Consider the following 9,874-nt stretch of genomic DNA (forward strand, 5'->3'; position numbering starts at 1 on the left):
CTCAGCCAGTAAGATCAGGGCCACCAGGGCAGGGAGAGAGGATGAGCATAGAAGGGAAGGAAACCAGCTGAGCATAGATTGCAGGAGCCATGAGAAGAGAGGGGAGTGGAACCTTCCAACATAGCATTTCATAGCCTGAATCCAAAGAAGAGAGGGCTTCAGTTGTTTCTGATGGAAGGAGCAAGATTTGAAGGTCACAAGTGTGTGGCCATGGGGATTTCTATTTTTGCTGGTGGATCAAGCGGGTCATGACTCACAGGAGAGACAACTACTAAAGAAGATTTGGCTCTATTTTTTTCATTGCTAGGAGCCCATCTTATGTGCTAGTTCTATGCCTTATTTTAGTTAGATTAAACCTGAATAACTCAAAATTTAAGGCAATGGTTAATTGAGTGCACCATGTTAATGGGTTAGACCTATAGGAAATTGCTATTTCTGTCAGTCACACACTACCACAGACACCTAGAGACAGGTAGCTTATAATAGGCAGAAATGGGGGCTGGCTGAGTCCTACAGACCCATGAGTTCAGGTATGTCAAATACATGTTTTAAAATGTTGCTACAAAATTTGTCTTCACTTTCTTATTCAGTACTAGTTAAGGGGACTGCATTCATTTAAGAAAATGCATGGATGGCCCACTGTGCTAGGCAAGCTGGTGAAACATATACCCTAACCTTCTAGCAAGAGGCAAATATAACAGGCAATTGAAAGGCAAAAGGATGAATGATATGAAGGAATTTGGGGGAGCACAGCAGAGGACAACCTCTTGCTGGTAAATGAGGAAATAAAACTTTCACATAGGCTTGGAAGACAGGTAGGATTAGCAAGACCAGGGGTTCTCAACCTTAGCACTGTTGATATTTTAGGCTGAATAATTAATTGTTTGTCAGAGTCAGGGGACTGTTCTGTCTGCTATAGGATATCTAGCAGCATCTCTGGCACCTAACTACTAGATGCCAGTGAAACCTCCTCCCCTACTATTGTGACAATCAAATATGCCTTCAAATATTAACAAATGTCCCCTGGAGGCAAAATTGCCCCTTGGTTGAGAATCATTGAGCTAGATAAAAATAAGGTTCTTAGAAGAGGAAATGGCACAATATATTTGGGCAATTGCCAGCCACTTAGCCTGGCTAGAATCCTGGAGATAATTCTTTTCTTTCTTTGGTTTTTTTTTTTTAGACTTTTTTTTCTACTTTATTTATTTTTATTTTATTTTTTTAATTTTATTTTAATTTATTTTTTCAAATACATTTGTCTCTGCCTCCCCCCTACCACTTTCCCTTGCCCTCTTCCTCCTTCCCTCCCTCAGCTCTTCCCCTTTGGTTTTGTCCATGAGTCCTTGCTATATGTTCCTTGACTTTCCCCTTCCCTTCCTTTTCCCTGCCCCCGCTCCCTCCTTCCCTCTTGTCTCTGTTGATTTCTTTTCCTTTCAGTGTTGCTGGTCTTAGTCTCCTTGCATCTTTGTATTGTTGGTTAGGTTCCGCTCATAGGTGAGATCATATGGTATTTGTCTTTTGCCCCCTGGTCTATTTCACTTAGCGTAATGCTCTCCGGTTCCATACTCCATTAAATTTAGCACCCACTATGTGACAGACACTATACTGGTCATGGGAATAAAATGAACAAAACAGGCATGGATGTTTCTCCATGGAACTTACGGCCAGTGGGCAATAATAGAATGTGTGTGTGTGTGAGTATGTAATATATATGTTATATATGTAAAATTAGAAACAATTTCATGACATAATGCCCTGCATGGCACAGCCTTTGCTAACTGCTCCATCACCATGTAATAGCACTTGCTGCCTCATTTCAGTCCCACTGGGGTTCTTAAATGCTCCAAGATTTCATACCTCATGGCCTTGTGCACTTGCTCTGTCCTCTAATTAGAGCACAATACATCTCCGTCACTCTTCTGGCTGACCACCTTGTTTATCTTTGAAGTTTTAGCTTTGTTGCTTTTTCAAATCATGCTGCCTTAGTATATGCCTTCTTCTAGGTATAAGAGGTTTTAAGATGAGGAGAGGCATGATCCAATTTATGTTTCAAAAAGCTCATTCTGGTTGCATGTGAAGTATGGATTCATACAATAGCAAGAGAAAAAAGAAGTAAGAAAGTCATGTAAGAGGATGTTGCAGAAGTCCAGACTAGGGACAATGTGGTTTGGATAAAGCTGGTCACAAGCCAAGAGGGAGAAGGGCAGATACATTAAAAATATATCTGGGGAATAGATCCAACAGGGCTTAGTGATGTGTGAATGAGGGGTGGAGGAAAGGGCTTGTCAAGGTGAACTCCCAGGTTCCTAGCAGGAGCAAATGGTGGGTGGGTGTATAGTAACTGACATAGGGTAATTGGAGGAAGATCAGATATGTGTGTGCACATATGTTTATGCGTGTGAATATACATGTGTGTGTACTCACATGTGTCTATGTCTGAGTGTGGACGGACTGGCCTCAGTGCTGTGAGTGCAGAGTGATAGAAGTCAGTTAGAATATGATCAATGCTAAATGCTAACAGCACATCCAAATAGAGATGTTGAGTGGTGAGTGGCTTATGATCAGAACTCAGAAGACAAGTCTAGATTGTAAATGTACCGTATTTTTCCATGTGTAATGTGCTCCTGTGTATAATGCACACCCATATTTCTGTACTAATTCCCATGTATAATGTGCATCCTTATTTTTCTCTCAAAAATTTGGGCAAAAACGTGCACATTATACAAAAAAAATGCAGGTAAATTAGGAAGTTAAGAGCATGTGGGTGGAACCATATTTAAGACCACAATAGGGGGTCAATAAGGTTAACTCGGGTGCTGGAGTAAAGCTAGTGTGGTCTAGGAAGAAAGGAGAAATGGGGTGGGGGATGTATTTTTTAAGAGTTTTCTTCAAAGTCAACAAAACTAAGAAAGATTGTTTCTGGGAGGAACAAGCAGTGTTGACTGAGGAGAGTAAGAGTGACCCGGCAATGAACCATGTTAATTTGGCATAGAGAGGCTGCTGGTGGCTCTGAGTTGGGCAGAGTGAACACAAACAAACCACTGGACGCAAACATCAGACAACTCTGCAGGCAAACTTGTTCACAAAGGAAACCAACAATGGCTCTAGTTGGACAAGCTAGATTAAAAAAACTAAAAACAGACAAAGACGAGGAGAAAGTGAGTTTATAGGCTAATGGGAATGAGGCAGTGTAGATGAGGGTACTGAGAATGCAAGAAAAGAGTGGAAAGATCTGAGGAGTCAGCAGGTGAGAGAGGGCTGAATCCTGAGCAGATATGGGAGAAGCTGGTGATTGACAACAGCACCTTTTGGTTGTCACATAGCGCCTCTGTTATACTCACATAGGTATTGAGATTAAGTAGGGCTTTGAAGCCAAAATTATGGAAATGAATTTCCCCCTGAAAACTTCAAGGAGGTCTTGAAGAATTTTAAGTAAGTCAGGTTTGCTTGTGAGCAGGGGTATGAGTGAATGAGAGAGCATCACTGGTGACAGGGAGTACAGTTAAGCAGTTGGAGGCAGGGTGAGTTCAAGAGCCATTGAAGAAATGGAAGTCATAGATTTTGGCTGGTGTTTGATGAGGATGGTGAGAGGAAAGTGATCAGAATGGCTTTCAGGTTTTTACCTGGGTTGCTAGTGAATGTTGATGCCATTCACAGATGTGGAACACCAGAAGCAAAGATTTGCTAGACGCCAATGAGTCACCTTTTGAATAATCTCAATTTGTGATAAAAACATTCAGAAGGAGCCAGTCAGAAGGATATGGGGTTTAGAAGAATGTTAAATGGGATGGAGGTAGATTTGCAATTGCTTGTATCTGTGTGTTTGATTAAGCCCATGTGCATTCCATGGGCCTCACTGGATGCTTTCTCTCGCTGGTCCTGGTGCCAAAGGAAGCCATGAGATCATCTTAGAAGGAACATTAGCCATGGGGATGATATCTTACCGCCATTTTCAAGAAGCAGCAGAGTCACAGTCTTTCTAAATTTACTGTGAAAGGGGCTGGGGCATCTTCAGGAAGAGAAAAAGGATAAGACAATGACCCAAACTTTGTCAATCTCTTCTTAGAAGCATTATCTAGTGTTTGAGGGACCTCAGTGGGCAGGTAAAATCCAAGAACAGTCTAAGGATGGGTGGGGAGGCAGCTGAACCACAAACAGCACTAGTGAGAAGGAGGCATTTCTATTAAGAAATAGGTGTGCAAGGGAAGTAAAATGAGGCATAGCATCGAAACTCTAGAATTTTGGCTTTTGAAAGACAAGTGTATTTATGTGTTAAACTCTGGTATTCTAAGGATCAAACATGGCTTTGAACACTTTACGAATGTTGAGTCATGTTATACTCTCCACAATCCAATGAGATGGTCCCTATGATTAGCTCTGTGTTACAGGTGAGTAAGCTAAGACTTTGCCAAGGTCATTCAGCTAGCATAAACTGGAGTCGCTTTCCTGGTTCCAGAGCCTATGCTCTAATCATCATACAGAGAAGCAAAATTTTAATGTAAAGACAGATGCAAAGTATTTAGAAAATCAAACATGTTAACTCCACAGGCTGTATTTTCTTTAGATTAAGTAGCAACATCTGGAAATCAGGAAAAATGATGGGCCTTCAAGACAAATGAAAGATAACAAGAACATTGTGTAGGAAAAAATTTAATTTCGAGAATAACTTTAGCTGATGTGGATGGGGGAGGAAGAGAATAAATTGTTATTAAGATAGTGACTTGTTCTTCAAACATAACTTAAACTCAGCTGACTTAAGTATTTATTTATGGTTTAAACACATCATTTTGCAGAGATTGGAGACCTCCACCAAAAAAGACAAGTGTCAGGGTAAGTAAGGGGAACCCTTCCAGAGGGTTCAAGGGACATCAAATGTTCCAGATCTTGAACCACTTTAGACCCTTGTTTTCCTGAACCATAAAAAAAGATGTAACTCATTTTATGAAAATTATACAAACCTGATAACAAAGCCTAACAGAGATAGCATTTAAAAAGTAAAAAATATATTAATCTCACTTATAAATACAAAATAATAGCTAGTCAAATTCAATAGAGTATGAAAAGAGCAATTTACCATGATTGAGTTTGGGCCATCTCATGACTATGAAGACAAAAATTATTAAATGTAACAATACTTCATATTGAAAGACAAATCTTATAATTATCTCAACAATAATTATTTCAAAAATAAACCCACACATTTATGGTCATTTGTTTTTTCAACAGGGATGCCCAGATAACTCAATGTTGGGGGTGAAGGAATAATTTTTTCAGCATATTGTGCTGGAACTAGATATCTTTATGCAAAAGAATAAAGCTGGATTCCTAACTGACATCATATATAAAAATTAAAATGAAGAATACCTAAATGTAACAGTTAAAATTTTAAGACTCTTAGAAGGAAACACATATGAATCCTCATGACCATGGATTATGTAATTTTTTTAGATGTGACACCAAAAACACAAGGAAACAGAAAAATATATAAAATTGAACTTTATCAAAATTAAAAACTTTTTTGTTAAAAGGACATTAACAAGAAAGTAAAAAACAATCCACAAAACTGGAAAAAATACCTGCACATCATATATTTGATAAGGGTCTTGTATCCAAAATATATAAATAACTCAACAATAAAACATAAGTAAGTTAAAAAAGGGCAAAAGATTTGAATAGAGATTAGTTCAGAGAAGATTTGCAAATGTATGATAAACATAAAAAGATGCTTAACATCATTAGTCTTTAGGAAAATTCAAGTCAACACCATAATGAGAAAACATTTCACACCCACTAGGATGGCTAGAATAAAGGTAACATAATAACAAGGGTTGGTGAGGAAATGGAGAAATTTGAACCCTCATACATTGTTGGAGGAAATGTAAAATGATACAGTCACTTCCAAAAAACATTCTGGCAGTTTCTCAAACAGTTAAGCATAGAGCTATCATACGACCCAGCAATTCTCATAATTGAAAACATATGTCCACACAAAAACTTGTACATGGATATTCTTAGCAACATTATTCAAAATATAAAAAAGTAAAAGCAACCTACTTGTCTAACAAAAAGTGAATGGATAAACTAAAGTGGTATATCCATAGCATGGAATGTCATCCAGCTATAAAAAGAAATGAAGTACTGATTCATGTACAACATGGATAAACCTTGAAAATATTATGGTAATTGAAAGAAGCCAGACACAAAAAGCTACAGAATGTATGATTTTATTTATATGAAATATTAAAATAGGCAAATTTGAATAGACAGAAAGCAGGTTAGTGGTTGCCAAAGATTCAGGGAAAGAAAGTAATGAAGAGTGACTGCTAATGGATATAGGGTTTCTTCTTGGGGTGATAAAAATATCCTAGAATTAGATAACAGGGATGGTTACATAATTTTGTGGATAAACTAAACCACTGAATTGTGTGTTTTAAAAAGCTGAATTTTATGCTATGCAAATATATCTCAATTTAAAAATGCATGCAATAAAACAACAATCATTTGTATTATAAATTTTTAGAAACAAAGAATAGAAATTTTTTCAGATGCTGTGGAGTATTAATCTCAAACCAAATAGAAAAAAAGAAAAAATAAAGAAAAAAAGAAACCCTACAGGTGTTTCCACTGAAATTAGGTAAAATATGTCATTGATTACAATTTTTATTTAACATTGTTCTGGAAATTACAACCAGTTCAATAAAATCAGAACACAGAAATTTTATATATAGTACATATAAAATTATGATTTTACAGAAACAGGCAATTTGAAAGCTCAAATGAATTAACTAAAAATTATTGAAAAGAGAGGCAATCAAAGGATTGAGATGTAAGATGGATATTAAAAGCTTTCTTGTATATTAGATGTTACTAATTAGGAAATAACATGGAAAGTATTCCATTCACTAGAGAAACTGGTATTCACAGAAATACTGCATATACAATTAACTGTCAAAATGATTAGCTCTAGTTGATAACTTGATAAATTTTGATTTTTCTTTAATTTGCAATAAAACATTAAATCAAACGTTACCTCAGGTTAGAAATGACTTTAGGGGCCTTCCCTATCCACATTTGTGGTTTATAAACAACGCTTTGATAACCCCAGCTTTTACTTAATACCTTAATCTTTGTCCTTTGGATTAAATTAACTTTGATTTTAAATGTACTTTATAGTGGATGGGGACAAAGTCAACTCAAGCTAGTTAAATTACAAAGCTCTTTTTGTGGTATCTCTTTATTTCTCATGCAGGTTGAAACCTGTAAGCAAGAGGAAGATCGTGAGAGACAATGTGGTGGAAGCTCAGTTGAAAGACAGTGAAGCTGGGAATGGAAACAGCCATACAAGGAGAAGAAGGAAAGATAAAGAGATGGAGAAGGAATACAGGGTCCAGCACAAATAATGCCTCTTTTTTATTACAAAATCATAAGCATGTAATTCTGTAACATAATAATATCACATTTGAGCACACCATATGTCATTTTAGGTAAAATGTTCAAATTAAAACTATAAATTATTACACCAATATTATTACCCTACCAACCACACTCAAGCAGGCGTTACTTCTGCTGGACTCTGTATAGAAGGGCAAATAGAAATGGAAGCTGTGAAGGATAACACATTGACTGGGGAATGTGATATCTCAAAGTGAGCCCAGGTAGGAAGCTCAGGGGTGGGGAAAAGACATGAGTCCCATCAAAGATGGTGGACTCCTGACTGGCATCCATGGGAGTCAGCAGCCTCTGAGTGCTCTGTAATGAATGCTGTTTAGAGCTGAATTGTGCCCTCCCCCCAACCATATATTGAAGCCCTAAACCCCAGGACCTCAGGATATGGCTGCTCTGGGACATGGGGCTCTTAATGAGGTAATTAAAGTAAAACAAGGTCATTACACTGGTCTCTAATCCAATATCTGGTGTCCTTATAAGAAAAGGAGATTAGGACACACACACACAAAAGGAAGACTGTGTGAAGGCACAGGAAGAAGATGGCCATCTACAAGCCAAGGAGAGGACTCAGAAGAAACCAGCCCTGCTGAGACCTTGATACCGAACTTTCAGCCTCCAGACTGAAACAATAAGTGTCTGCTCTCTAAGCATCCCCATCTGCAGGGTGTTGTTATGGAAGCCCTAGCAAATGAATTCAGCTGCTGGAGGGATGAACTGGAGGTAGGCAGGCAGCAGCCAGCAAGGCTGGAATGCATTCATGCTTTTGGTGAGGAGCCTTCCTGGCCTCTGATCCTTAAGACAGTGAGTACACAGTGAGTTCCCAAGTAATGTTTGTTGATTTAAATGCCTGGAAAGGCATAAGTACATTTGGGAACAAGCCCTGACTTTTGGCAAATACTGAGTCATCTATTGGCCCCGAGCACTCAGAGTGGTTTGGACAACTGTAGAGGAATCTGGTGTATGAGTTCATGATAGCATTGGGTTGGTTAAGAGAACACAGTATGTTCTCTTTGATTCTTTTCTAAGTCTCTAATGCTTGTCCTCCCAGTGAGACTGACCTGAAGGCCTCACTGAAAAATGAACTGACCACAGGGATAAGGAGAGCCTGGATTTTCTGAGTTGAAGGAAAAATGGTACAAGCAGTTCATGAAAATACCATGTCTAAAGGTCAAAGCCTGGCACCAGGAGCAGCCCCTGTGTGTACACACACACACACACACACACACACACACACACGTGTTTGTGAGTGCATCTAAGTGTGTGTGCATGTGTGGTACATGATGCTCTGCCCTGGATCCTGGCTTGGAGCAGAGAACAAAAATCTGGAGAGCAGGTCCATGAATGATGCTTGTGGATGCTCTGCTGTTGGATTTTCTCAGCCCTTCCCAGTGCACACTCAGGACCTGCCAAGCTGAGGTACCATCAGTCTCAGGAGAAGAGAGTGAGAATTCCCCATAGCAGTGTTTTGCAAACCTGAGTATTATCCTTTCAAAAGCCAAGAACATTCTTTTAGGGCTTGTGTTGACAAGTTAATGCTGATTAAACAAAGACTTAACACAAATACAAGCTTATAAGTTGTTTAATAAACATAAAATAAAAACAAATTTATAAATAAAATACAAACACAATTACAACAGCAATAAAACTTAAACTAACAACTTTGATTTTATATGACTATTGAGTCTGGTGTTTGGAAAACCAAGTTCTTGTCTAAGGGAATGTGGGACTAAATGTGAGGCAGATTCTTCTGGGCTGGTGGGTCCTCACTGCCCTGTGTGGAAATGACATAATCTCCCAGTATGGACAGTATGGGCGCATAAAGCCATACCAATTGAGGTTACCCTGATTGCTAACTGAAATTCAAACAAGGGCACAGAAATCAGGTGCCACCAGGGGTTTATATGGTGCATATCCAGGCAATTCATATACTTTAAAACTTTTTCCAGATCTTCCTAAAGGGTTAAGAATTCCATTAGGGAGTGTGAAGAGCTCTGGGGTTGCTCATGGGATCCCTGTTTGGGAAACATAACCTGGGAGCACCCATGTGGAACATCCTTCATTTTTTTCCACATTCACCTGCCACTTCCTCCATGCCCGGGGCCTGGGCTTAAGCAGGAGGGGCACAGAGATGACTGATAGCCCTGACCTTGGGGATCGGGCAGTAGGGGCATTTATTGAAGTTTCAACAATGCTGTATATAGAGGTTTGTATAGGAAACTGGGGAGGTGGGGCTCAGAAGAGGGGACATAACTCAGCCTTTTGGGGCCTGGAAGCCTTCCTGGGAGAGGTGATGTCTCTCTAAGATGAATCTTGAAGGATAGAAACCTACCAATCCCCTAGAGGGAGGGACAGTTAGCCTAGACATCACAATCTGAGCTAGGGCTGGGACTCTGCATTTTTAGAATAGAAGCTACACTTATGAGTAGGG

This window comes from Pteronotus mesoamericanus, unplaced genomic scaffold (assembly GCF_021234165.1).
Source record: "Pteronotus mesoamericanus isolate MK-2021 breed Mesoamerican mustached bat unplaced genomic scaffold, CSHL_Meso_final contig_230, whole genome shotgun sequence".
Classification (NCBI taxonomy): Eukaryota; Metazoa; Chordata; class Mammalia; order Chiroptera; family Mormoopidae; genus Pteronotus; species Pteronotus mesoamericanus.